The following is a 27588-nucleotide window of genomic DNA, read 5'->3' as shown; positions in this document are numbered from 1 at the left end:
TCTACTGAAAACGTGAACTGAAACTATGGAACTGAAAACGAACGAACGAGCTGTCTCAATGAGCGACCCCACCACACCAGTTCGAGTGAGGTCGCGTCCATTCATTATATAGGATGGGTGTCTCCTGCTGCAGGTCCCCTCCGGAGCAGCTAGCCTCGTAAAGCACCCCACTAACGATCCACCAGTTGCGAAAATGAGGGGAGAATCCTGCACTTGAGAGACACGAACAGTTCCTGCGAGCAAGAGAGTTCGGAAGGACTCTCGGTATTCATTCTCTTTTGCTCTCGCATACATTTGATGCGAGAAAAAGGATCGAACGTGGAAAATGTCGCACAGGATGAGGCATAGAATTTTCGAAAATGGTTTGTTGTAATGCAAAGTATCGTGCGTCTCCTTCGAGTAATGTCACTGGATGGGGTATCAAATTCGCACGTTTGGTTTTTATGATTCGAGGCTATGGGACCCTGACGTAGTCAATTCACTGACTGTAAATATCACCAAAATATCAACAAACTGCAAAAATAGCATTCCACCCGAACTTTTTTCAAGGTTGATTCAGCCAATTTCATTCTAATACTTCAAATAATTCAACTGAGGGAGTCCGTCCAAAATTCACACTAATACACTAATTCAAAAAGTTAAAAACACGCCGACTGGGAGTGATATGGTGAATACTGTGTGGGATCGAAGTTCGTCCAGTACCGAAATCGACATGGCTGGTCAGTTTCAATAGCTAAGATGTGAATGATTTATAAATTAGAAACCTTATCTTACTCATATGTTTGATGAAATGCTTTCAAGCCATGAAAACGGAGAGCAGACTACTAAGTGGATGGTAGTGTAGGCAACATTATTCATCTCCGGTAACCATCAGCCGAAACTGGATTTGGCTGGTAGCCCGCAAACTAATCTTTATTTTTTTTTATGAGTGATTCAATGTATATATGGAATCAGTAGTCTTTAGAGACGCAGTACAGTAATGCAATGGAGACGAATCAAACAACGAAAATTTTGCTGATTGAGATAACACTTACTGGCTGCTGCACCAGGATGTGTTGCTGTTCGCTAAATCTGTGTTGTCGGATTGTGGAACTGAGAGCAATGATTTTGGCGAAAAAACGAGTCACGAGTCACCCAATCATGCATATTGGACAGACAATTAATTTTGTAAGTGGGTTCTATAAGAATTGTTTTAAAGTGTTCTAATAAAAAAAAAACCTTTTCAGCGTTTATTAGAAATATTTAAGCAGAAAACAAAATTGTTTCAAAATAATCAAAGCCCGTCAATATACAACAATTTGGGTCGTCCATCTTTCAATTAAAAGTTTGCCATAGGAGTAAATTGAAACCACTTCATAAGCACATTTTGCATATGTAAAAACTCTTCAAACAAACTGCTTCTTGACCAGATTTTATAAATAAAGTGCGAAATTTAATGCATTTTGCAAAGAATTGTCTCCTCCAGTATTTTGCGTATCATGTCGGTCGAATGAGGGCCTGACATTCAAGAGGTGGAAAATATTTACATATTTTAACCAATGTAGGCCCTAGCCCCTGATGCATTGAAAAAAAAAAGATTGGCCCTCATCAGGTTTTTGTTATCAAACAAACGTCAAATATTTTCCTCTATGTTGTTTGAATATTTTGTACTTACACGTAAAGAAAAAAAAACCTTTAAAAAGTTATGGCAAAAACCTATTCGAAAATACTAATACACTTTATTATACCATTTAATGAATGATCCCATACCATAAAGATAATAATATTCATAAGTTTATGAAAAGTATAAGTTTTGGAATGTATGTGGCTTATAACATGTATAAGTTTTTTCTTATACATATCATCAAGCGACTGCTTTTGCAAAAAAGTATTAGAAAACTGAATAATAAATAACATTAAAAAATTTTACGTGTAGTTTTCTCATGCGATTTGTATTAAAATGTTAATAGTTTTATTTTATTTTCAAGGATTGCCTCGAACAACACTCCGATTTGCCTCGAACAACACTCCGACATTCCTAGAAAGAAAGAAAAATATTTCAAAATATTGAATGGCCAAACCTTGATTAGCATAATGGAAATATTTGACTTTTGTTTGTTTGAAGGAACATGACGAGTGCCGATGTTTTTTTTCACTGAATCAAGGCCTATATTGATGTAAATAACATGTAAATATTTTCTTCCTCCTGAATGTCTCAAAGATACTCATAGGAACTCACACGGCCGCCATTGCCGAGCGCAAAAAACTAGATACAGTTTGGTGCCAACAAGGCTTTTGAAATTTTAACACAGTATGCGGTATTTGTGACAAGTTGCAAAGCTTTGATAGGTACAGTATCTTAGCACTTATTTGAAAGTTCTGTCCTTCATATTTTGAATAAAAACAATTTTACTATATTTTATTTTAAAATCTTAATTTGTGTTAAATTAAAAACAAATAAACTCTTCACTTATCTGTGTTTTAAGGCTCAAGACTCCAACAATGCTTTGAAAATTAATGACTGTATCACTTGTTTGTAATAATGATGCATTTGGTACGGAAAACTGCAGCAGCGATAAATAAAATGTTGTTTACAACTGGGTGGGTGGAAATGGGGTGGTAAAATATGCCAGCTGATGCATAATGTTGCCAGACTTGACGAATTGTTTATTTTATATCATAAGACATGTTCATAGTGTATCAAATATATGGGTATTTATCAATTAAAAAAAAATATACACCACTTGGAATGTGATAGAAGCTTACATAACATTTTTAAATATTTATTTTTAATTTTATTGTTCAATCCGACAAACAGCAATGATTTTTTCCAATAAATAAATCTGGCAACGGTGAAGAGATGATTATTTTCTTGTGTATGCACATCTTTGTTTGCGTGTTGGCTGGCGTATACGTTGTATTGTTCGGATTGAACGAAGTTGCATCGCGTAGTTTTTGTACTCACCATTTCACTTATTGCGCTAGTGAATTTGAGTCTTCCGCATTTTATTGCATTCACAATACGGTCGTCAAATTTGCCTCTCACTTCGATTTTTGGAAAGCAGTTTTCGACAGTTTTTTGGGCGTGAAGTGAATTAATTGGTAGTCAAGGTTGAAGAAAAATGTGAAACTCAGTTAGTGAATATGTTTTAGGAGTGATCAAATCAAGGAAACAATGGGAAAAGATCAAGTGAAAAATCAAGTGAATGTGTATGTGTTTGATCCGAACGTTCGAACGTTAGTATGCGTTCGATGAACATACGAATTTCGGCCTAGGAAAAACGCAGTTTTCAGCGTTTTTAAGGCAATTCCTCGGTAATTGCTAGTTTTGATAAGTGAAAAATTAATATGGAAATGCAATGAATATATTATGATGGAGGGTAAGTCCGTAAATAGCCCCAAAATATTGATTTAGTTCAAAACTTTATTAGTATTAGTGCGGATTCGAATAAAATCATCGTCATTATCGGATTGATTACGGTTTATAGAGCCTTAAAATATTCTCACGTACGTCCTATAAAGGCCATCAAAATCAAAAATATAACCATACGTCAAATATGATCTACTTCAAACTGCGCCCGATTCGAATCATTTTCTTCTTAAATAGGATAATCCAATAATTGAGAAGACACCACATGAATAAAATGATGATTTCATGAAAGAGAATGTTCGACTGTGTTCTACAAGCTAACTCAATACAAAATTTTCAAAACGACTTATCTGCTCTCGTAAACTAAGATTCAAACCAACACCATCAACATATAGGTGAAGGCTTCTGCTATCTGTTGATGGTGTTGGTTTGCGTGGGAGTGCTATCAGATTCGTCCAATCGACGTTTGAATCTTTGTTTACAAAAGCAGATAAGTCGTTTTGAAAATTTTGTATTGAACTTTCTGAGTGCATTTTACAGCAAACAGATCCCTAGTTCAATAAAAGTTAATTGCTTAATTTACAATGTTAAGAAAACTCATATGTGAATATGTAAGTTATGTGGAAGATATTGATTTGGAAAATGTATTGGAGGTAACCACTTTCCCTCCGATGGGACTCGAACCCATTACCCTACAGTACGCTAGACTGGTGCTATAACATTCAAAATACTCACGCTCCTCTAATGTGGACGTGTACTATACACATGTGGCAGTGTTGGCTTGAGAAATGGATTGCGAGTGATTTGACTATGCGTCCAATTTGGGAATCTCGAGCTCGTTAAGTAGCCGCTAGGTTGCGAAGGCCGACGGAGGTCCTTCGTAGCTTAGTTGGTTAAAGCACCAGTCTAGCGTACTGTAGGGTCATGGGTTCGAGTCCCATCGAAGGGAAAGTTGTTACCTCCAATGCATTTTCCAAATCAATATCCTCCACATAACGTACATATTCACATATGAGTTTTCATAACAGATCCCTAGTGTTAGGGCAATAATCAATATAATGAAGCAGTATCATATTATAAATGATGTCCCACTTTGAACGAAAATAAGTAAAATTAGATAATTGCATCTCAGTAGGTCTTAGAGTGTAAATGTTCGTAATAGGAATCAGAACAATATTACTTTATCTAACAGGACTTTGCTTTAAAACCGACGGAAGAGCTAAAGTGACATTCAAAGACATCATGTCAAATTACACTAACATACCTATTAGAGTGATTTCACTTAATAGCCTTAAGGACAATCCTTATGGAATCCAAATTTTAAAAGTTTCAAGGGCACACCACTCAGTACGAAAAAAATGCACAACTGTCATTTTTATTTATTAGGTATTTCACGCATGCTGCGACGCAGCAAAGCTGAAATAATAAAATTGACAGTTGTGCGTTGCTTCTGCATTGAGTGGTGTGTCTTTGAAAACGCTAGTGCTTTTAATTTTGAATTTCGTGACGAATACCCTTAATAGCCTGGCGAATGAGATATTGTTGGATCTCCCAATTGTTCTGGAGTTCTTATCAAATAGTCTAGCAATTCAAACACGGCTTCTATGTTGTCCCCAGCCATAATAATAACCCAATCATCTACTCCGAATATTTGTCTTTAATTTTCGTTTCAAATCCAGGCAAATTAGATGTTGTAGGATTTCGAAATTGCCTTGTAGTTTTTATAAAATGTTCTACCGAATCAACCCCGACTTCCATGATGCCCCAGCCACAGTATCAACCCAGTCATGTCCTACGAGCATTTGTCTTTTATTTGCGTCTTAAATCCAGGCATATTAAATGTTGTTGAGAAATTGTCTTAGAGTTTCAATCAAATGGTCTACCGAATCAACCACAACTACCATTATGCTGCAGGTGTTCATCAACAGATGCCTGCGTAGGTATATAATTCGGGCCTGGTGACCTCACAACTGGATCTCAAACAACGAGCTCCATCGTCGTTGTCACCAGAGGCAACGTTGTCACGATAGCAACAGAAATTCAGGATCTAAAATGGGGCTGGGTCAGTCACACTCAGAGCCGCAAACGAAATCTGTAAACAAGCATTAGACTGGAACCCAGCGGGATATCGCAGCAGAGGCAAACCCAGAGGGTCATGGCAGCGAAGCCTCAATAAAGAAATAAAAGAAGTCGGCCGAAATTTAACCTGGCAATAGGTTAAAGCGATAGCTGGACATCGTTCAGGATGGAGATCAGGATTTCAAGTCGACCCTTTGCACCACCGTAGGTGTACAGGACCCATAAGTAAGTAAGTAATATACCTAAATTGATCTGGAGTTTTAATCAAATGGTCTTCTGAATCAATCACTGCTTACAATACATCCTCAGCCTCAGCGTGGAGCTAATTATGTCCTCCATATATATATTGTTTACTGGAAGTCGTACATGAGATCTTTTGATATCCCCGAATCGCCCTGGAGCTTGAATAAAATGGTCTACCGAATCAACCACGACCTCCGTAATGCCCCCAGCAACGATATCAACGCAATTGTACGGTAGCATGTTATTTATCAATGACCTATCGCCTTAATTTCAGCCCCTACAGCAAAGGTATCAATAGTACTTTTCAAACCTTTTTATCAGTGTCAATCCGAAATCCGGAAATCCTTACATTCTATGGTGGAGTGCAGATGGCGGAGGGTACATGGAGGAGGCGAAAAAACCACGAGTTGCAGCAACTGTTGGGAGTACCAACCATCATTCACTTCGCGAAAATCGGACGACTCCGGTGCACCGGACACACACAGAATATCGGATAGTAATCCGGTGGAATTGTTTTTCGACAACGATTAGACGGGCACAGAAAGGCGAGGTGCACAGCGAGCAAGGCGGATCGATCAGGTAGAAGACGATTTGCGGACCCTCCGTAGACTGTGTGGTTGGCGACGTGCAGCCATGAACCGAGAAGAATGGAGAAGACTTTTATGCTCTGCACAAGCCATTCCGGCCTTAGTCTTAGAAAATAAATAAATATTAATTTTTCTAAATTGTTTGGAGCCGAGTCTTCAATTTTTTTGTTCAACATAGCGCTCGGGTGAGCGTTTGGGAGAGCTGATGTGTAAGCGGTACCATTATTTCAAGATCGCATAAGCTCCTCCAAAATTATTCTTTCAAAAGCTCAAAAGGATTCCGTTCGGAACATCTAACGGGCTCTTTTAGAAACCCCAATAAGATTCTGTTTGGTAGTACAAAAATCAATGAATGTTGTGGGCTTCGTGGCCTGCGGTTAGCGACGTCAATCGTGTAGACGCATGTGCTGTGGAGTGTGGGTTCGATTCCCGCCCCGGTAAGGAGAAAACTTTTCGTAAAGCGAAAAGTTCCCCACTGGGTCCACTGGGTGTTGTGTAAATGTCCTGTCCGTTGTCAGATGCTAGATGTTAAGTGTTCAGTCTGTGCGACCTCTGGTCGAAGACGGTGATTCTGTCTTTTTCAATTAAAAAATTTGGTTCAGAAGCCCAAAACGACTCCATTGGGAAGTTCAAAAAGATTTCTTTCGTAAGCCTTGAACATCTCCGACGAATTTCTGTTATCGATGTCGTCGCTCCTGCTCGGGATAGGCTAGATTTTGTGATTCCGAACGTAATCATTTTGAACTTCCGAGCATCCTTTTGAGCTTTTGAAAAGAATCCTGTTGCCGTTGCCAGCGGAGTCTTTTAGATATCTAAACGGAATCCGGAGCTTCAGAAGAGAATTCGTAAGCCAAAATGAAACCCGCCCCTTTGAGTTTCCGAATGGAATAGTTTGATTGGACATCCTAACGGAGTCCGTTTGGGTATCCGAACGAAATTGTTGTATGCTTCTGGATGAATTCTCAGTGAAAAAATCGCACATAATTTATTTAAAAAAAATACATTAATTACACAACGCAAAAATTAGCCATTTTCAACATTTTCAAAAATTTTGTATGAATGTATCGCTTGCTTTGAGCGTGCTTACAGCGGCACAATAGGAGTTAACTTTTGGAAATCAGTATGGCAAAAGGCATCTAATATTTAATATCTCGAAAATATGCACCTTAATCGAAAAAATATTTGGTAGGCGTAGTAGCGGACACCATCCTACGTAACATCAAATAGTTTTTCGTGAAAAGTTCCTACTGTTGAGAAAAATCCTTTATTGTTCTATCTCATATGCGTTGGGGTCTGGTGCAGACTCGTTCGTGCTATGTATCTATTACGATCGACTCTAAGTGTTCTCCAAAGTGTAGCAACGCTCGTTCTCAAGTATCAAAAGAGAAATAATCAAATGAATATTCTTCTGTTATGCACAGATAGCAATTCAGTGGATTTGCGTTTCATTGTTTTTGTTTTTCACTAGATGAATATAAAGTAAATGGAGATGAAAAACAAGGAAAAGTCCAATACATTAAGTGTCATTGCAACAGTGGCATCTTCGAATTAAAAAATATAATTCGACGGAAGTATTCGATACCCTGGCAACAATGTTTCGAACATGTTGTGCAGAGCGAAAATAAAAGAGTGAGAAATTTTACGCAGAGAAAATCTCATGGTTCGATGCTCATTTGCTCAATCTCCTGCAAACATCCTCAAAAGCAACAATAGCCATTGGTAAGCTCCACCGAAGTCTATCTCTAACAAAACTTGAATGATGTCACTCCCAAGCCATTCCACAGAACATAAAACTCACGACGAGAAAAGCGTGCCGAGCGGGAGTAAAAATCAAACAAGTGGCGATTGTGCGCAACTTGTTGTTTCGAAATATGGTTTATGCTTGGCTGTAGGTACGTTGGTGTCCTTCCTTGCCTACTTCCTTCCTTCCGCATTCGGGTTCATTACATGAGCGCATCGTTTGTTAAGCGAAAAAAAACTGGCACAAAAAAAGCGCCATACCAGGAAGTATATATCCTGTTTTTCCTACTATTTCACTTTTATGATTCCACCCAGCCACACCATGCTGCGAGCATGGGAAAACGTGAATGGCGTGATAGGATGAAAGGGATTGATTTACTTCCCGAATCAGGAGCGGAGAGTACGATCGTGAATTGTCGTTTCCCTATCGTAATGGAAATCTTTGCTTCAGGATCAACTGCTGTTTTATATTAATCTATTATACATTTCATGGTCGTTTTATTTCGTTTATGACCTTATACAGCAACATAAATAAAAATAAATAGTTGATTTTTTTCCTAGGTAAACGATGCAGGGATGTACTGAAAGGATGCTGACATAGTTGTCCATTCTGATAAACATACTAGAATATAGTCGCCGCGGAAAATTTATTTTTTTACAATTTCGAATCAAAATACTTGGTTTTACAGTTCATGTTCCAGTTATAAATGGTTTGCATAATAGTAGTTTGTGCATTTTTTTCCAGCAAGAGTTGTACGTTTATCTAACGAGGCTTGCCGGGTTGGATAAATGCTACGAGTGCTATAAAAATTGAGTATTGCAACGACCAACGAGTTGCACATAGGGGAAGGTGGGTAGACTTGATCCCCGGGGAGACTTGATCACCCCCTGTTTTATCGAGAACTAAAGTAGTTTTGTTCTAGCGTATTTTTTAGTATAGATCCTCTAGACAAATGACCTTTATGTGGTGAGTTATTTTTTGGATTGACAACCTTATTTATTCTGCAGGGCGGTTTGTATATTTTGACCTTCCTAAAGATTTTTTTATTGGCCAAGCAAAATTTGAACAACTTTTCATAACAATGACCAAATGCTTTCGTTTTTTCACAGCACAAAGCCATAAATATGCTTAATGATCTGTACTGATGAAAATGTTAACATTCCATCAAAATTTTAGGATATTTGGATTTGAAGTTATTGGCTCAATATGGGGACACTTGATCCCCCTTTAGTCACCCATACAAAAAATTGGCGAAATTTTTTTTAAAAATATAAATCTATTCTCAGACTTCTATTTTTTTTGTAGATTTGACAAATTTGATGAAGGGTTGTCAGGAAAAAATATTTATTGCAAAGATATCATAAAAAGGGGATCAAGTCTCCCCAAATTTTAAAATTGCATGTGCTGTCGAATTCAATAACAAAAATCGTTCACGTATACGCACAGCAATTCAACGTATTTTGAAGGAAAAATATTTCAAAAAAATCTGACGGCACCTTGCTAATTTTATCAAAGGAAAGTCTTGGAAAGGGATCAATTTCCCCCGAATATTTTAAAAGTCGACAGCACTCCAAAAAATCGATTGTGTATCAATAACAACAATAATTTAAGGACTGTCATACATCAGTAAAGTTAAATACTTCTTGGAGAGTCTGTGTGGAAATCGCGTATGTTTATTTATTTTTGGCTGTGATACATCGGAAATCAGAAAAGGGGATCAAGTCTACCCAGTCTCCCTACTATTTTTTGCATTGGCGAAAAATGGGCTTTAATATGATGAATCTGTACCAAAATGATACATTCTTGCCAATAAATCATGTTGCTGCAGAGATCACATCATGAAGCTGCAGAGTACCACATTGTATGTTTGTATGCACCATTGTTAAAATATTTTCAAACCCAAATTGAATAGACCTACTCCATCCCGCCGTTTCGAGTTTTGCGGAAACGAACACAGAATACCATTTCATCTTTATTATACAGAGAAGAAAATTATAATTTAAAACCACAAATACTTTAGGAACTTGGAAAAGAAAAGTAGAACTTAAATAGGTAATTATTCTGAAGAAATCAATCAAATTGGACGTGAGAGGTATGACTATTTGGTGGCACTCACATCCCACAGAAGGATCTAATGTCAGCTGAGCAGAGGTGCACAACTGCCTCCGGACACGACAAATTCGCAGCCATAGCTTGAGATCAACAAAGGGAATATGTAGAGAAACCAAGTTGATCCTACGTTGGATTGTTTTTGAAAACTAATCCACAATTTCAACTAACACACCACCTCGCATGGGTTCACACACACGAAAGAAGAATACTCCCTTGCGTCATTAAAACGTCGGCGATCGCCATTGTAATCCTTGCAGCTTTTGATCAAAACCTGCGATCTTGTCATAATTCACTACACTTTTGTAACTTCACTATGTACGGACCATTCACGGACCACTAGAAATGTAAAAGAACACTCAAATTAGGAGATGAAAAAAAAAAACTTGTCAGAAAATTTTACAGTAAACCGTTTGCGGCAAAGCATGCTATTTGATCTATCTGGCTCTGAGGTCCAAACAAATTGTTCGAAAAATTGTTTCCGCTGCATACAGTTTAGCTTCAAACACGAAGAATTCGAGTCTTTCAACCATCTGCAGGTAAAGTTATTTTGGTTATAAGTACTTCAAAGACTGCAACTGGTAGGACCAAATAAGATGAATCCCTGAATTACCACAACTTGTTTCCTTTTTATCGAAAAATTGATTAGTTTATGGCTCTGTTTGGTAGATTTTACACCGTAAAACCCATCTTTACGTGAATAATGTTTACATTACTCGACACTGGACGTGAAACTGTAACTAACAAATCGTGATTATATCACCTTATTAGGAAATATTTTAGATACCTAATTGCATCCACATTTTGGATTTCATTTCCATTGTTTTCGAAAAGAAACAACCAGAATAGAATCCGAATATTGCTTGGGGTTTTAATTAGTAGAAAATCTAACAAATGCTGATAGAGTAAAGGTTCAGTTTTAAGTGTTTTCGATGGGTGATCATTTTCGACTTTCTGACCATATACACTCAGCTCACGCAAGGGTAGGCATAGAAATTTCAATTTAAATTAATACGCCAAGTTACTGTACGGAAGTAATGTCAATATATTTAGAAGCATATCAGTCAGGAGTTATTAATAATACGAATACGGCATTTGATTTTTCAATATGTACACACTTGAATGTCTGACCACTCCGACACGACGTACCAACCGATGCTAACGGTGCTACCGTGCACCACCCACAGAGAAAAGTAAATTTTGGTACACACGCATAGTTAACCAGCATCATCCCAGCACATACGCTTCATATGCTTGTCTTTTAGTATGCCAGCAAACTGAAAGCAGAGAGCGAAAATGAAACACTGTAACCATAACTTCAGGCGAAGTAAGACGAGCTTGAGTTAGTTGTTGTGCTATAACGTCAGGGTGCAATTCGATTCTATGTGATGATTAAAAAGTTTTCCTGCCGGAAGCAGCAAAAACTTTGGTCTAATTTCCATAACATTTCGGTAATATAGAGCACGATGCTCCTATGCTAGTGGCATTTATTTTCCTGGCATCGCCAAAATTGGCTAAGCCGTACCCAAATATTGAGAAAAATATTTACAATAATGCACGCTTTCCATAAAATATATGATCAGGGAAGATCCATTAATTACGTAACGCAAAAATTTGCCATTAGCAACCCCTGCCCCCCCTATGTCACATTTTTTGTATGAATCATTTAAGGCTTAAGACGCCATCACAATGTTTTGCAAATTAATGACTGTATCACTTGTTTGTAATAGTGATGCAATTGGTACGGAAAAGTGCAGCAGCGATAAATAAATATTGTTTTTGCAATTCCTGATCATAATACCTGGTTTACAGTTCGTCTTTGAGTGATAAAACGGCCTACTTTTCCATACCAACGAAATGGGTGCTTTAATGAACATTATGCAACTCAAATTAGTTGCATAAAGTTCATTATAGCACTCATTTGGGTGCTATAATGGAAAACCAACATCAGAACAGTAATGACTACATTTTGCTGAATTAGCTTGGGTAAGTGCTCAAATAGTGTATTTTCGGCGCCTCGTAATAAATTAAATAGTTTGATGAACATGACATCAACATTTTTCAAAAGCAAGTTTAACTTTGCTTCTTGGCTTGTCGAACTATGCAATGTGTCGCGATAACATGAAATCTGATTCTTCTCTGCAGCAACATGATTTGTTGGTAAGAATGATCGTGAGGATTAAACTAAACTATACAATTTTGGTACAGATTTATCATATTAAAGCCCATTTTTCGTCATTGCAAAAAATAGCGTGTGCAACTCGATGCAAAACTCGATTTTTTCAGCACTCGTAGTATTTATCCAGCTCGGCAAGCCTCGTGAGATAAACGTACAACTCGTGCTGAAAAAATCATCGTTTTGCAACTAGTTGCACAAACTACTATTACATCTGGGGTGGGTGGAAATGAGGTGGAAAAATATGCCAGCTGATGCATAATGTTGCCAGACTTGACGAATTGTTTATTTTATATCATAATACATGTTCATGGTGTATCAAATATATTGGTATTTATCGATTTAAAAATTTGTATACACCACTTGGAATGTAATAGAAGCTTACATAACATGTTTAAATATTTGAGCAATAATTTTTTTTCAATAAATAAATCTGGCAGCGGTGAAGAGATGATTATTTTCTTGTGTATGGCACATGTTTGTTTGCGTGTTGGCTGGCGTATACGTTGTATTGTTCGGATTGAATGAAGTTGCATCGCGTAGATTTTGTACTCACCATTTCACTTATGCGCTAGTGAATTTGAGTCTTCCGCATTTTATTGCATTCACAATACAGTCGTCAAATTTGTCCCTCACTTCGATTTTTGGAAAGCAGTTTTCGACAGTTTTTGGGCGTGAAGTGAATTAATTGGTAGTCAAGATTGAAGAAAAATGTGAAACTCGCTTAGTGAATATGTTTTAGGAGTGATTAAATCAAGGAAACAATGGGAAAAGATCAAGTGAGTGTGTATGCGTTTGATCCGAACGTTCGAACGTTAGTATGCGTTCGATGAACATACGAATATCGGCCTTGGAAAAACACAGTTTTCAGCGTTTTTCCAGCAATTCATCAGTAATTGCTAGTTTTAATAAGTGAAAAATTAATATGGAAATGCCATGAATATATTATGATGAAGGGTAAGTCCGTAAATAGACCCAAAATGTTGAATTTGGTTCAAAACTTTATTAGTATTAGTGCGGATTCGAATAAAATCATCGTCATTATCGGATTGATTACGGTTTATAGAGCCTTAAAAATTGTATGGATTGTCACACTGCGGGCAACCCCCCTCCCCCATCAAGCGTTACGTAATTTATGGCTGTTTAAAGGGGTCTGTAGCATAATCCAAATTTTACTAATAATATTAGTAGAGTAGCTTGCAACTTGTATTTTTCCGTTGCATAATGAATCTTTATTTATTTATTTATTACCAGACTAAGGCCGGAGTGGCTTGTGCAATACAAAAAAGTCTTCTCCATTCAGCTCGGTCCATGGCTGCACTTCGCCAACCACGCAGTCTGCGGAGGGTCCGCAAATCGTCCTCCACTTGATCAATTCACCTTGCCCGCTGTGCAGCTCGCCTTCTTGTTCCCTTCGGCCAGTGAAGAAATATCAGCTTCCACACTGATATTCTTCCCTCCCCCTACATACGGGAGTTTGGCAGAAGGAAGGTCGTGTGATGTGTGCCATCACAAATATTGCCCTCCGCTCGCTTTCAAATCGACTTCTATAAAAACATTCTTCATGCCTGCCGTATCCTAACGGAACTATCAATTCTATACTTTCGCCTCTAATTCTATCATGAACATGTACGTCTAAGTTTGGAAGATGATATTAGCATTTCCATATCATTTTAACTTTCAATGTTTGCTTGCTCAACATTCTGTAGCGATGCTAGCATACTGTCCGCAAAGCTTGCACTAAAATACCCAGTCGGGCAACAAAATAAATTTTCTCAGTGGTTTATATGATATAAAATTGCCCTTACCAACTGGACACAAGCGCGGCGAGCTTGCAGCAGTTGCTTCCAAAATACCTACATATATGGAAACTATTGAAATGTAATTCAAACCTGTTTGAATGGACTTATGTAGGTTTTTTTTATGTAAAGCACATCAGGATTTGTAATCAATTTATTATGGGATTCATAGAAAAACTAATGAAGGGCTATCAAACGACTTTGGTTAAGTTGAGGCGTATTTTCCAGGCACTTTTTGAAATCCATTTTTTTACGACTTTTCAAAAAAGGTTTATTACGTGTTATCTGTAATATTTTTATATGACTATTCACGGGCAATGCATTTGCGACTTCCTGGACTACCAAGTAACACAAAGTTTGTATAAATTGCGTTGAAAAGGAAAAAGATATCTAGAAGTTGCCTTGGAGGGAGGCATATTATACCGTCTTACCCTAACTGTTGCTAAAGGAAATACAAGTAGAAATTATTAGCGCTCGCTTGTAGTTTTCTTTTACAAGTAGGTATGAATGGTGGTGTAATTTAATTTACAAGTGGCTTTTATTTTATTATTTCAGCTGTACATAATAAATATGCATCGTTTTATTGTTTCTAACGGCATGCAGAGAAAGAAACTAGTATTCAAAGTGCTTTGTATTACCATAGAGTGGAATACAATATGAATATATTTCTCGTTCCAATACAAAATTGATAATTATGAAACTTTTCAAATGACTGAAAAGATAGCAGAAATACTTAAGTGCTGGCATCAAGAATTCAAATGGTGGGGCGCTCAAGCTCATTAGCAATTATGCACTACACGGAAACCCAAAACTGAACCCAAAGCATTTTGAACTCAAATTTTTGGAGGTTTTAACTGTCAAGTCGAGTTTTACTTTAAAAGAAATCGCCTGAATTTCAAAATCGAACTGAAAGCAAAATCCAAACCTTAACACACATAAATATAAACTCTCTAATCTAGTGGGATTAGATTTGTCATGGCGAATACGTTCGCGTAACGTACAAATCGTTTAAATTAAAACCCATGTCAAACCCAACACCCGCCTATAAATACCACGAAATCATATTGAACACCGCAATCTATAATAGAGAGATCAGGCAAAATGTATATTGAATTATATCCACAGATTTGCAAACAAACGTAAACAAATCGTTTACCTCCGCATTTACAGTGAACTGTTGGATGAATTTTGACAGGAAAATGAACCAGACGGATTTGTAATTTCAACCTTATTAAATATACTTAGTACTTACTAATATTATTAGTTGGCAAAACATTATTATGCGACGGAAATTACAAGTACTTGTAATTTTTTGATTATGCCACAGGGTCCAGAAGTTATCAGAATAAAAAAGCTACAGGTAGGGAGGTTTCATTCGAGTGATGTCGAGGCTTATGTTCAATCATATTCACTAAACACACATCTCTACAGAATAAATATTGTCGAATGTAACTAATGTGGGTGCGGAACCGGTTATGATGACATCGATCACGTAGTTTGATTCTTATCGGAAAACAAAGCCTCCAGAGAGCAACTATTGGATGCCCATGTGGCCCGAGGTAAACAACCCTTGAGGGAGACAAGAGGTGTTCTGGGAGATCGTGATTTTGTCTATATGTAGGCCTTTATAGCTTCATTTGTTCTTCTGACATTAAAATTTAATCTTTTGTTTTTTGTCTATCTCAAAATGTTTCTTTTGTTTTGTATCTGTCTTTCTGTTCCATAGAGCCCCGTAGATCTGGTCATCTGGAAAATGAAGCTGAAATTCCCTGATTCCGAATGCTAAGCCGCTTCCATCCATAAGCATTGTAAACCTAACCCCGTGTCACCACGAGTACGTTGACTTATATCCCTCTTTACCAACGTATTAATAAGATTATATCGATTGTACATATCATATACAACAGTGGCTCCGTAAAGTGTTATACACACCTGAGCCTACCAAAGAAAAATCTTGAAATCAATGCTCATCAATGTTTCTATGAAGTTCAAATTAGTCAAATCAGGAAAAGCACAGGGTCCTGAAGAAATCCCAAACCTTATTCTCATACAAGCAGGGATTGAATCTAAAAGAGAATAAAACAGTCTCTCACTTTTCACCTCTGTATACATATACGATGTGTAGCATACCGTGAGCCCTCCTAAGCCGTGCGGTAAGATGCGCGGCTACAAAGCAAGACCATGCTGAGGGTGGCTGGGTTCGATTCCCGGTGCCGGTCTAGGCAATTCTCGGATTGGAAATTGTCTCGAATTCCCTGAGCATAAAAATATCATCGTGCCTCATGATATTTCTTCTTATTGGCATTACATCCCCACACTGGGACAGAGCCGCCTCGCAGCTTAGTGTTCATTAAGCACTTCCACAGTTATTAACTGCGAGGTTTCTAAGCCAGGTTACCAATTTTGCATTCGTATATCATGAGGCTAGCACGATGATACTTTTATGCCCAGGGAAGTCGAGACAACTTCCAATCCGAAAATTGCCTAGACCGGCAGCGGGAATCGAACCTCGAAGCTTAATGATATACGAATGCAAAAATGGTAGCCTGGCTTAGAAACCTCGCAGTTAATAACTGTGAAAGTGCTTAATGAACACTAAGCTGCAAGGCGGCTCTGTCCCAGTGTGGGGATGTAATGCCAATAAGAAGAAGAAACATACCGTGAGAGACTTTTTTCGCAAGCTCCAATAATAAAGAACTGATTTGATAAATTTCTTTTAAAAAGCTCCAAACGCGGGGAGGACTGGTTCTGATGATGCATTTCAACTTATTCTACACAGTTGTGCTTTAAACAACTCAAAATGAGCGAGAACAAAGCTAGAATCATCACTTTTCTGCGGGGGCTGCCTATCCGATTATCTTTTTTTTCGCACATGTATACAAGTTTGGGGTCTCCAGTAGCCTTGCGAGCAAAGGCGTAGGATTGCCAATCCGGAGATGGCGAGTTGGATTCTCGGTCCGGTCTACTATGTTTTCGGGTTGGAAACTTCCTCGACACCCTGAGCATAATGTATCCATTGCAAGATACATACTCGTGCAATGGCATTGAAAAGCTTTCAATTAATAACTGAGGAAATGGTAATAGAATACTAAGTTGAAAAGCAGGCCAAGTTCCAGTTGGAACGTAGAGCCATTGAAACAGAAGCACAAACATGAAAACGCTTCTTAGCCCCTTACTTGTATTGACGATGAATATACGCTTGCTGATTTTTACAGGTTTTGTCGACTAACTCAGATATACGTTGGTAAGGTTGAGATAACATTTTATAAGCGTTTGATATTTTAACATTTTGTTTGCCATTTCCCACATGTCCTCTGTGTGAAGTGAAAGTTAATAATGCACAGATTCATCCAATAATGCCTCACACAAGTATTGAACTTTTTGTATGAGTTGCATATGTAATATATTTGTTGATTTTATTGAAATTGTTATTATTGGAATAAAACGTATTATATGCCAGTAATCAAACATGGTTTTGTTCAAACTGGTAGTAATTTTGCCATGAATCGTTCGAATGATGAGAACGATCGATTTCACGACCATCCCTACCAAGCCGCACTTGCGCATGATCAACCGCGAATAAGCGTTGGCGATCGAACGGTCATGCATTCATTAGCGGTAGCGTTCACCACTTTGCGCGTGTAGGTGCTTGGCATGTAGTACCTACTTGCTTATATGAAACCGCGATGACAACCATCCACCGGCTCGCTCGGCTGCAGAGCTTCGATGTCGTTTCTTGTCTTGTGTTAGAGCGCCTTAGCGCGTGTCTGCCGCCGAAGCTGAGCATTTTGGTCACCCACGTTCATTCATTGCTTTCAGTTGTATTTCAATCATTCGCGGCAACGGTCGATCACGGTTCCGATCAATAGCTGTCTGTGTCAATCGCAAATCATTTATTGTGATTGATTCAGATCTCGCGCGCATACAGCTTTTTTAGTTTTACTACCAACATCAAGCAAATCCTAGTACCAACGAGTTAAATCAATGTTAAGTTGCGAGGAAAAAGTTGTACCATTATCGTTTATTTAAAGTGATCTTTTCTTCGACTCATTACTTCAACGGAGTCGATCGACAAACCGAAGGAGGCAAAAAGTGTCGCCAACGGGAAACGTTTTCTCCTAAACTCGGCGAAATCGATCCGGTTTTGTGGTTTCGCGGAGAAGTGCAAAAGTTGCTGACACTTGTGTTGCTTTCCATGCCATAGTCTGGACCCGATCGCTGCGATCCAGAGCGCTTGTACACTACCACCTCATTGTGCCTGTGTCTTGAAAACGCGAGATCCTCCTCGATGTGCAAATGATCTAATCCGGTAGTGTGCGAAAATAAAAATTGATGTGCTGAAAAATTGTACACAAAAAAGCTAAAAATATAGCCGCAGCCTATTGCCCGGCACGGAGCGACCATCGAGACACGGTCACGTTCATCAACAAAAAATAATAGAATAACGCCAAAACAGACGTCGTACAATATTTTCTAGGAAAACCGTGCAAAGGTGAGTGCAAGAATATAGTGTTGTCGGCTCACAATGTTTGCCGTTGAAAGAAACAACTAGTAAATATATCAACATGGTTTCGAATAATAATATACATTTTCAGTTTAATTAAACCTTATAGAAGCGCATACACATAGCTTTTTATTTACGCGATGAAGCTGATTTTCTATTAATGCCGAAAAGAATTACTTCTGGTTATCTACACCTAAAACACAAATCTAATTATTCTGCATACAATCTTGGCACATAGAGATTTTGCAAAGTTTGATACAAAAAGAGTAAGGTTTTTATACAGATGATATATTGAATTGATACAAAATTGTAAAATTGCAATACAATGATTGTATTCAAATCTTTCAAATTGGGTATGCCAAAATTTAATACAGTTTTTGCAAGATTTTTATAACTGTTAAAATACCTGTTGAGTGTATTTACCGTACCTTCAGTGCCATTTGATATTGGACATAGACCTCTTTTAAATCTCAGAGAAAGGTAGCTTGTTGAAATCGGTTGTAAATATAGATTAATTTATAAATTTATAAATTATTGTTTATTTATAATGTGTTTGAGGAAATTAGAAAGATTGTACAATGTCAAAACTGCACAAACAGTCTCATTGTGACAAATATAACGGCTCGTAAAATTAAGAAGAGAGAGAAAACTTGGGATGAGTGAATTATGTATCCACAATACATGAATAATATTGATTAAATGGATATTGCATAAATAGAGCAGCAGAGAATTGGACAATAATTAAATATGGAGCAAAAGAAATCCATATAGCAAATTTGATTATTCATAAGAATTAGTCACTTATCTCAAGTTGAAATTGAATGGACTTGACAAAATAGAAAAGTTAGACAACAAATTAATCAAAATAAATCGAAGAGATGAATTAAGTAAATGTGACCAAAGCTCGTACGACATATTAGAAAAGTGCGAAAGAATGGAAAATAGAGAAAAAAAACAGAAATAAAAATAGGCAGATTTTTGATCAAAATCAAGAAATGTTGAGTCCACTACGAGACACTGAAGACGACCTTTCTAATGAGGTCATGGCTAAATGTAAAGTTATCATGATGTGAAGGAAATAATTGGGATAGCATTATGTCATATTGAATAGGTCAAGTTATGTGAATACGTTCCACCAAAAATCTGCAAATAATTACCTATTTGGAAACACACTTAACCAGGGTTTTGTTGTTCGGTAATTATTCTTACAGATCTAGTTCAGTAAATTACGATTTTACTGAGATATCAGTAAAACAAATTTCAAAATTTATATATTTACCAGTGACTTAGTTATTTGAAACAAAAAACTACTAACTTTTTCACAAACAAAAACAACAAAAAACTAACTAACAGTTGTTAATTAGCTATTGCAACCAGAGTTGTCGTAAAATCCCGATTTATTCGCGAAGTCGAAGCTAATTCTGCTCTTCCCTCCTATGGGAAATCCCATTGCTATCTGTCAGAGTTTGAGTGAAACATGGTCGCCATCTCCTCCTCTCTGTTAAATAATAACTAATCAATTAATCTCGAAATTTAAATCAATACATACTCTCTCTAATCAGCATAACTCGCTCAACTGACATTACTACCAGATAGATTGCAGCCTATTCTTATTCCTATTTCCTGCTAGCCGCATTAGTTCACCAAAAAAGTTTGAACTAACTGCATAATCGCCTTTCCAAAAATCAATGTCAGAATCGGGGAAGGGTCGTTTGGCCGAAAGTCATTTGGCCAAACGGGACATATGGCCGAACAAGCCATTTGACCGAGAAGGTCATATGGCCGACAAGCCATTTAGCCGAGAAGGTCATATGGCCGTAAACGTTTTGGCCAAAAAGTCATTCGGCCGTAGGTAATTTGGCCGAACAAGTCATCTGGCCGGACAGATAATTTTGCCGAACAAGTCAAGTCATTCGGCCGAATATGTAATTTGGACGAATATGTTATTTGCCCTCATAGGTCTTTTGGCATCGGGGAAGGGCCGTTTGGCCGAATACCATTCGACCGAATGCCACTAGGCCTAAAGTTGTTTGGCCGAATATACCATTAGACCGAAAGGGCTGTTTGGCCGAAATGGTGATTTGCAAAAAGGGTAATTTGACCGAAAGGGTTGTCGAAAGAGTTATTTGACTGAAAGGGTCGTTACTACCATTACTACCATATAGAGTCGTTTGGCCGAAAAGGGCATTTGGCCGAAAGGGAAACGTTCATTTGGCCGAAAGGGTCGTTCAGCTGAAAGGGTTGTTTGGCCGAAAGGGTAATTTGGCCGAATAGGACATTTGGCAAAATAGGACATCTGGACGAATAGGACATTTGTCCAAATATGTCATTTGAAAAGAGAGAAATGAGAAGTGAGAAGTGAGACGTCTCACTTCTTAATCCTAATTTTTCATTTTTCAAATGGCCTATTCGGCCAAGTTACCTATTCAGTTAAACGTCCTATTCGGCCAAATGATCTTCTTCTTCTTCATTGGCATTACATCCCCCACTGGGGAATTGCCGCCTCACAGCTTAGTGTTAAGCACTTCCACAGTTATTAACTGCGAGGTTTCTAAGCCATGTTACCATTTCTGCATTTGTATATCATGCGGCTAACACGATGATACTTTTATGCCCAGGGAAATCGAGACAATTTCGAATCCAAAAATTCCCAAGCCGGTACCGAGAATAGAAACCAGCCACCCTCAGCATGGTCTTGATTTGTAGCCGCACATCTTACCGCACGGCTGAGGAGGGCCCCTTGATCTATTTTGTCTTATTCGGCCAAATGTCCTATTCGACCAAACGACCCTTTCGGCCAAATGACCCTTTCAGCCAAATGACCCTTTCGGCCAAATGACTTCTAGCCAGATGGGTTTCGGCCTAGCGGCATTCGGCCAAATGGCTTTCAGTCTAATGGGCTTCGGCCAAACGACCCTTCCCCTGTGGCATCATACTTCTCTATCATGATTTCTCATTTCTCACTACAAAAGTGAGAAATAAGAAGTTAGAAATAATTAGAAATTATTTCGCTCTTCCCACTTTTCACAGTGAGAAAAAGGGAGTGAAAAGTGATAAGTGAGAAATGAGGAGTGAGATTTGAGGAATGAGACGTCTTACTTCTCACTTCGAACCACTCATTTCTCACTTCTTCCTGCGAAAAGTGAGAGGTGCAAAGTGAAAAGTAAAACTTCTCACTTCTTACATCGCACTACTTACTTTTTACAGTGGAAAGTGGGATCTAACTCTTCACTTCTCATTTCTCACTTCCTATGAGAAGTGAGAAATGAGATATCTCACTTTGCACTTCTAATTTCTAACTTCTCATGAGAAGTGAGAAGTAAAGCCGTACCTCTCACTTCTCATTTTTCAAAATGTGACATAAGGAGCGAGGAGTGAGACGTCGCACTTCCAACTCTTCATTTCTCGCTTTTTACTTCGGACTTCTCGCTGTTCACAGTGAGTGAAGAATTCTCATTTCTTATTTCTCACATCTCACTTCTCAATTATCATTAATCACTTAACACTTTTCACATTCCCTACTGATCGGCCTTTCCCTACTGACATTCTCGGTCAAATGACAGAATGGCAAACGACATTTACGGGTTCAAAGCCCGTTCCGCCAAATGACATTTTCAGCTAAACGACTATTTCGGCCAAACGGCAGTTTCGGTTGCACACACCCTTGTCGAGCAATTACATTCTCATCCAGTTCCAATTTGTTCGATTTTACCGCTGGTGGGCTCAACTCTTACCTCATCGGTTAACATTTCTTCTTTCGCAGCTGTCTGGAAAAAAATAACAAAAATAAAAAGCAAATTTCCGATCATCATTTATTTATTTCTTTGTCTTCAGCTATGTTGTACAGACTGTTGTATCTAACAATTAACTTACGTCTAATTTACTCCTAATTCTATTTTTAAAGGAAGCCTTACTAAAGCTAAAATCGAAGTCAGTCAACTTATTGAGCAGGTTAAAACATCTTTCTAAAGGATGGTGCTGACCGAAAACGGAGGTATGTCTTCCGGCCCAAAATAGTTGACGTTTACGGGAACGGCAAGCCGGAACATATAAAGCGAAACATCCGCGTTTCTCTTATCAAGGTCTCTAGCCCCGGGCAATCTCCTGAGGGCGAACCGAACAAAACTGCGTTGAACACGTTCGATACGGGCTAACTGCAACTTCATTAGTACGAGACACTGAAGACGACCTTATTGTTGAGTTCGTAATACGTATCTTTAAGATTAGAGTGAAATGGGATAATATTGTGTACTAACTTGTTCTATAACAAATGAAGGCCTTTCACTAAAAATGTCAAATAATTAACAGCAAATCTACTACCATTAGATTTTGGCAACACATTCAAAACGTCATAGGCTCTGAATCAATTAAAGCAACGTCTATTTACTATAACTCCAACACATCAGAACGTTCTTCCTGAGCCAACCCTTGAATATGGATGAGTTATAGCAAAAAGTATCTCTTTCATTGGTTTTCAAGCCTATGACGACAGTTAGAAACCAGGCGAAAATACCTGCCGTGAACCTACATACTCCAAATTTCTTCACTTATGGTGACACTAGACCAGCCTTTTACATGGTTTATCTTTATACGGATGCTTTTCGAATTCTTCGAGTTGTTCTACACGCAATTTACTTTATTTACGCGAATAAGATCATCATATGCGATTTTTGCATCATTTGCTTTGGATTTTGTTTATTTTCATATTTTTACAAATGAGTTTCGACCAAGCAACACTCTCTGTAGAATCATTTGTTCAGCCAATCCTCTCTTTCGGCTAAATGGCTTCTCTGAACAAACCTCTTATTTGGTCAATTTGTTTTTGACCCGTGCGTTGAAATGAGCGAATTGTCCAAGTGGCCTGTTCGGTCAAATGGCTTTTCGACTGTAAAATCGTCCAGCCAAATGGCATTCTTTGCAAAATTATATTTTCGACCAAATGACATTATCGGCTGTATGGGCCATTCGGCCAGAAGTAATTATTGTCCAAACAACATTCCTGCCGAATTGTTTATTCCGTCTAACATCTTATTCGACCGAATGACTTATTCAGCTTAATAGCTTCTTAATAGCAGTCAAACATCTTCTTCGAATTAAAAGGTCCGATAACCGTTTCGGCTAAACGTCCATTTCGGGCCCATTCCCATTCGTAGCTAAGCGGCAAAGCGCCCGTCTAGCATACATGGATCGTGAGCTCGAGTTTAATCGAAGGATGGTGATCACCACTAATACAGTTCCACATGCTAAGAATACACCAACATAAATTATTTGATTTTCATATAGCATGGTCATGTTTGGAGATAGAAGTATCGATTCCTAACGACTGGATTGAGTTTACTTTTGTCTCCCACCTCAAAGTGATCTGCAAACCAAACGTACATCTTAATAAGCGAATGGCAGATTTTAATACAGTTCTGCATAAGAACCTTGCAGAAACTGTATGATAATTTAGCATATACAATTTTGGAAGATTTTAATACAATTGTTGTATTGCAATCTTACAAATTTGTATTATTTTAATACACTTCTTCTTCTTCTTCTTCTTATTGGCATTACATCCCACACTGGGACAAAGCCGCCTCGCAGCTTAGTGTTCATTAAGCAGTTCCACAGTTATTAACTGCGAGGTTTCTAAGCCAAGTTACCATTTTTGCATTCGTATATCATGAGACTAACACGATGATACTTTTATGCCCAGGGAAGTCGAGACAATTTCCAATCCGAAAATTGCCTAGACCGGCACAGGGAATAGAACCCAGCCACCCTCAGCATGGTCTTGCTTTGTAGCCGCGCGTCTTACCGCTCGGCTAAGGAGGGCCCCTAGTTTAATACACTATCTGTATAAAATGCTTACAGAATTGCATATACCAAGATTTTGTACACTAATTGTCAGATTTGTTTTTTGGGTGTAGGCATCTGTTTGCATCGGTATCCGGTACAAAAAGGACATGTTTATATAGCGCATACATGGAATTTGTCAAAATGCCCATATATTTTATCTGTCAAAAGTTACGCCGGGGTGCTGACACCCGACCAGTAGTGCCGGCAACCGACCACTTTCCTCTACTTATATGAAAATCTTCACAAATACACAAATTAGCAGACGGACATGGTTAAAAAATAAACACAAGCCACTAACAGTACTTCATAAAGTCAAAAATTTCTTCTTCTTCTTTATAGTAAATCATAGTAAAGTAAAGGTGTACAGTAAAGATCTAAATTAGGGCTCAGGAGGCTAGAAGATTTTTTTGAAAAGGGATCGAACAATTCATAAATTTGTCTTTGAAAAGTATCACAATCTAAACAACTATACAATAATCGTCAAATTGAATCAATATTCAACCCGTGAGCCATGATTTGACGACCACTGTTTCAGCAGATAGTGCTACCACCTTCAATTGTTTACAATGCTCTTGATTGCTTTATTGATTAGTGTCGTCATGTTAGATTCGTTCTCCGGCAGAGCTAAATTCACGAGATAAAGCACTTTTCAGAAGCACCCTCGCACGTTCCCCGATGGGAGAGGCGTAACCTTGATCTCGTATTTTCCGGCCCGTGTGTGTGAAAGTATTTTCAAAATCGCTATACAGACACAATATTATTCGTTTTGGATCATCATCATCCCACGGGTTGGCAATAAATTGTCCATCGGTAACAACAAAAACATTCAAAACGATATTAATGTTCGTATGTGAGGCGAGTATGGTGCAGTCGCCGCCGCCGCCGCCGTCGATGACGACGAGGACGGCCTCAGAGACCTTCACGCCTACCCGCCAACACATTTTGCTCGCACGTTAAAGTCGTCTCCGAGCGACTGAGCGATGTAAAATTCCCTTCACGAAGTGGGTTTTAAGACTGCCAAGACACCGTCGTCCGGTCCGTCGCTGATCCTCATCTCACTAACTGCGGCGCGGCGACGGCGGCGGTAACCAGTGTGGCGTGTAGCAATAATAGGAACTGCAAATAATAACCAACACACGCTGGTTGCAGGCAGAAGCGATAAACTAAAGATCTTAAAGTGACATTGACTTGATTGATATGAGTGCATTTAGTTGGAAACATTGCTTTGAATTATTAGAATAAAAACTTTTGACAATGAGAAAGGATATTATCCCCTGGTCATGATCATGATATTTCGATGAAAGATTTTCAAATCCCATTTTACCATAAAGATCACAATTTGATGTTCTTGAGCTATTTCCACCTACTCGGGTTGCCCAGACTCTGCTGACACACTACTGGCGGTAACCCATATTGGTACTGCGCGACGGGCATGGGAGATAAAACACGGCCGGTTCTTGGCCAGTCCGACCCACACGGATTTGATAATGTGCACTTTTGTGCGAGTGGCAAGGAACCGTAGCGTTTCTCTCAAGTGCCGGATCAACTTGATGACCCACTCGCGATATATAAAGTAAATTAGTTATTACTGTTTGTTGTTGGTTTTAAATGGGCGAAGTGTGTGCGAGTTGGCGTCGTAAGCGAGATGGAATCGGAACCAGCTGGAATGCTATTGAGAAATTTCCTACTAGGGAATGCAAGGTCTGGCCCTTAAGCTGTTCCGGTTTTGATGGTATGGAGCAAACACTTGACCGTGTGGTAAAGCAGAATATCGATTATAATGCTGAGCTCATTGGATGTTGCTTCGTTTAATAGTTTCAATAAAAATGTAATAATAGAACAATCAAAAGCATCATAAAAATACAAATCAAAATCGTAGATAGGTGAGCCGTCTGGTCGCGAAAATATTCGCTTACATGATGTAGCTTAATTTACAATCAATCGAAAGCATTGAATGATTTCCCTATCCTTTACTGCAACCAGCATGGCGCGCGGAATGTGGGAATGACTCGTCCAAAGTGAATTGAAACTTTTCTCGGAAAACAATTTGGTACCAGTTTGGAGGTGTTTGCTACAAAATGCCACAATACACTCAATTTTATAAAATAGATACTTTTCCTATACTGAATCAAAACATCGTCAAATCCTGAAATCAAACATTTTCATGATTTGAGCATGCACGATAAAGATCACAAATATATTCAAGAGTGAATTGGGAGATTACGGTCAAAATGACTGTTTAGTACACCTGGCTGCAGTACGGGAATATAAGTCTTTTTCGGAATGTGAAGCAACAGATCAGCACAGATATTGATTTCTTACTAATCACTAATCACTACCATATTAGATGGAAGCAATGCCATCTCCAACAGTCGAGATCTGTCCTAGCCACGTCCTTGTGAATGCCAAGGAAGAGGAAGAATGATCAGTCGGACACCCGCTTCAGATGCAAAGAACTCAACAACCGCTCATAAGTACCAAAGGAATGATGTTTTCGTAACTGTTAGTGTGAAAGGTGTCACATCAGGAATCGGTTTGATAAAATGTGAAAACAGAAAGAGCTAAAACTGAGATATAAAGTAAGAAAGGGATGAGCTGAGCATGGGGTCGATCCGCTGCTTATAAGGCAGAAGCGATTGCCACCATTAGTCCACCGAGCTTGTCTTTCTTTAGTAGGCAATGTCTGATTTTAGCTTAAGCCGATATTTCAACAACTGATTTGTAACAAAATTTCAGTAAATTAATTCGTACAAATGTTTGCCAAATCTCAATATTTCTATTACTCGGTGCAGGTATGTCATTCTCTCTGGTGATTTTCAGTGAGATCAGGAAGTTGGTAGGTACAGTTGAGTCTCCTGTCAAACGTACTGAGGTCTATAATAAAATCCCTGGCACAATAAAATATTATAAAATTTTGCAAATTATGTAGGATAGTTGCGTAGGAATTGATGTACGACACTATTGTTAAAACCAATTTGGCAGACCAACATTCCAGATGGCGGTTATATATGGACTAATTGATCAATTAGATCAATTTAACATGAAAACATGAATAAAACTCTAGAACCGATGTTTGAGGTAGTTTTGTAATTCTATACGGCGGATAGAAATACAAGATGGTGACCATATGAACCAATTATTCGACCTGAATCGACCTGCA

At 38.3% G+C, this 27588-nt stretch overlaps 1 protein-coding gene across 2 annotated transcripts in view; it reads left to right on the top strand.

The window, feature by feature from the left end:
* Positions 1–17879: 17879 nt before the first annotated feature.
* The window catches only part of LOC134210854 (uncharacterized), a 75167-nt gene continuing 65458 nt past the window's right edge, over positions 17880–27588 (top strand). Inside the window, exon 1 of one of the 2 annotated variants that reach the window (XM_062687213.1) lies at positions 17880–18575. The gene's annotated coding sequence lies outside the window, so the exon portion shown is untranslated. The remainder of the gene's footprint in view (positions 18576–27588) is intronic. The other variant, XM_062687214.1, reaches the window with a different exon arrangement.

Source organism: Armigeres subalbatus, chromosome 2, assembly GCF_024139115.2.
Source record: "Armigeres subalbatus isolate Guangzhou_Male chromosome 2, GZ_Asu_2, whole genome shotgun sequence".
In the NCBI taxonomy this organism is placed as follows: Eukaryota; Metazoa; Arthropoda; class Insecta; order Diptera; family Culicidae; genus Armigeres; species Armigeres subalbatus.
This window is presented reverse-complemented; position numbering and strand designations above follow the sequence as displayed.